Source organism: Musca vetustissima, unplaced genomic scaffold, assembly GCF_032173495.1.
Source record: "Musca vetustissima isolate MV318-11 ecotype Yass unplaced genomic scaffold, APGP_CSIRO_Mvet_v1 utg119654, whole genome shotgun sequence".
In the NCBI taxonomy this organism is placed as follows: domain Eukaryota; kingdom Metazoa; phylum Arthropoda; class Insecta; order Diptera; family Muscidae; genus Musca; species Musca vetustissima.
Genome location: NW_026878208.1, coordinates 70,811 through 74,378, shown reverse-complemented (window position 1 = coordinate 74,378; position 3,568 = coordinate 70,811).

Genomic DNA, 3,568 nt, shown 5'->3' with positions numbered 1-3,568 from the left:
ATTTAGGCATATCTTCAATATAGTGATACCTCCTGAAGGAAAGAATTGAGATAAACAATTAAAATATTTGGTTCAAAATTGGCATATACCGGTCATTAATTAGGCATATGATGATATCCCCAAATATTCACTATTTCCTACACTATGTAATCAATATTGGTCCTTCTTTAGGCATAGCCTCATATAACTTTGTAATCTAAATTACAGTAGTTTGAGGATTTCATACTCTACAATGCGTTATTAATATCAGTCCACTTTTTGGATCTTACAGATTTTAGGAAAAATCCCCATTAAAAATTGCCGAAGTTTGTATTTGATGTACATAATGGTTTACATAAATCGGGTTGTATTATCGGTATATGCCCACTTTTTGGTATGTTCCCTATATTTGCATTGCATGTATCTGTCAGTATAACTATGGTGGAGGGTATCCAAAGTTCGGCCCGGCCGAACTTAACGCTTTTTCACTTGTTTGTATTGTGTCCATGACCTTTGAACTTAATTGGAATTTTCATATTTATAGAATCGATGTAAAATTGATGAGCTAAAATCATAATCCCAAATTAAAGATGTAGGTTAGGTGAATCCACTCATCCATTTCTTATTAATTGCTTATTCTGTCAACTTATGTCTATTTTTGGCGTAAATTTCAATCACGAGTGTAAAAATACTTAACGAATTTTCCAAGCAGACATAATTAAGTCGTAATGCAATAAAATCGTATTAATTAACCTATAAATCACATTTCAGCTGTTCACTCATATCTTAGTATTTCAGGGAGACGGTTGAGGATATCCTCAGACGTTAAAGAAAAATAAAGAAGGAAAATTGCGAAATATTTTCAGAAAAAGAGGAGAGTGGTACAGTATCTTCTGGTTTTATATAAAATAAGACATTCTGGTCTTTTATAAAAGAAGATCTTTTGGTCTTCTAATCTTCTGGTCTTCTATATAAGAAGACCTTCTTGTCTTCTATATAAGAAGACCTTCTGGTCTTCTTTATAAGAAGACCTTCTGGTCTTCTATATAAGAAGACCTTCTGGTCTTCTTTATAAGAAGACCTTCTGATCTACTATATAAGAACAGAAGACCTTCTGGTCTTCTATATAAGAATACCTTCTGGTCTTCTACATAAGAAGACCTTCTGGTCTTCTACATAAGATGACCTTCTGGTCTTCTATATAAGAAGACCTTCTGGTCTTCTATATAAGAAGACCTTCTGGTCTTCTATATAAGAAGACCTTCTGGTCTTCTATATAAGAAGACCTTCTGGTCTTCTATATAAGAAGACCTTCTGGTCTTCTATATAAGAAGAACTTCTGGTCTTCTACATAAGAAGAACTTCTGGTCTTCTTTATAAGAAGACCTTCTGATCTACTATATAAGAACAGAAGACCTTCTGGTCTTCTATATATATAACAAATGTAACTCGCGAAGACAACAATAACCAAACAAATACGTGTATAGATCACCTAATATGCAGATGGGATTCGAGAATACTAAAAGCTCACGCAGTAATAGTGAAAATCGAAATTTCAGATCACTTTTTAATTATCGGAAATATTCACGAAAACAAAACAACTGCAATGAAAACCCAAAACTCACAACACATAAACATAATAAATAACAGCAAGGTCAAGAACCAAGTAAACAATATAAATTGGGAAGAAATAATGTGTATATCTAATAATACTAATGAATTATACAATAATATATACAATAAATTCAATGAGATATATAATAATTCTACTATTAAAATATCTACGTTTAAAAAGAGAAACGCGTATCCTTGGCTTAATGAGTATATACTTAAGTGCTGCAACATTAGGGACCAACTGTATAAGAAATGGTCTAGAAACAAAAATAATAAAATCAACGAGAAAATATACAAAAACTTTAATAACAAATTAAATAAAGACATATATAAAGCCAAAAATAATCATTTTTATAACCAGTTTTTGGAAAATAAAAACAACATTAGAGGTACTTGGCAACTTATTAATACTATTATGGGAAAAAAGTCGAACAATGTAGATTCAAATATAAAAATGAACTTTAAAAGTGAAAATTTGAAAGATATTACCGAAAACTTCGCCATAAGCTTCAAAGAGAACGTGCTGAAAATAATCCACCCGTGTTCAATTGTTACACTAACCACAACTTGTGATAAAATAATACAAAACTCTATGTTTATGGAATATGCTACTGAACAGGAAATCAATAACATCCTAAAGTCCATTAATCCTCGTAAAAGTGCTGGAATAGATAATATAAGACCACTGGATTTAAAAAACAATGCCGATCAACTTACACCGATCGTAACGAAATTAATTAACTCAAGCATACATGAAACCACTATACCCGATATGATGAAACAATCAATTATAAGACCAATATTTAAAAATGGTTCGAAAACTGATTTCAATAACTACAGACCAATCTCCATATTGCCGGTAATGGAAAAAGTTCTTGAGGAAATTGTGGCAAGAAGACTTAGTGGCTTCCTAACAAAATATGAAGTAATTAACAAAGAACAATATGGATTTCAAAAAGGGAAAAATATCAACCAACTACTGGGACACTTTACCAACTACATAAATAAGTCATTGGGTCAAAATAACAATTGCCTTGCTCTATTTATAGATTTCAGTAAAGCTTTCGACACTCTACCCCATGAAAAATTATTATATATGTTAGAAAAATGTGGAATCAGAGGTCATTGTCTGAACTGGTTCGCCAATTATCTTTCTAACCGAACCTTTTGCGTTAAAGTAGCCGAAACAAACAGCAACATGGTGGCTGTAAAATATGGTGTTCCACAAGGCTCAAAACTGGGTCCAATTCTATTCTTAATCTACGCAAATGAAATGGTGCTACAATTGAAGAACAGTGTAACATTTACTTACGCAGATGATACTGCTGTAATAGTATGTAACAAGTCGTTACAAATAGCAACGGATACACTTCAAAAAGAGTTTAATATACTTACAAATTGGTGTCATGACCACGGATTAGTGATAAACTCTGTGAAAACAAAAATAATGCATATACGTCCAAGAAGTAAACCGAAAACAAACATTAAAATTATTTTCCACGACAGAGAATGTATACATTACAAAAATATGAACAATCAAATTGGAGATAATTGTAATACACACATTGAACTAGTCGAAACTTACAAATACTTGGGAGTCCATCTTGATGAAAACTTTAAATGGAAACCACATATACAAAGTTTGCAGAAAAAACTAAGGCAATCTGCATATGCATTATATCACTTGGGAAACTGTGCACCAAATTACGTGATAAAACAAACATATTTCTCATTAGTTGAGTCACATCTAAGGCATGGAATCACGGCATGGGGAAACGCAAGATACTGTAGGCTCCTGCAGGTGTCACAAAACAGGATTGTCAAACTACTAAATAAAAGAACTTATAATCGCTCACAACATAACAACAACACAAAACAATTGTACACAACACAACAAATTCTCAATATTAAACAACTGTACTCTATTTCGATCGTAAAGGAATTCATGGATGATCTGAGTTTGGCGAAAAAGATA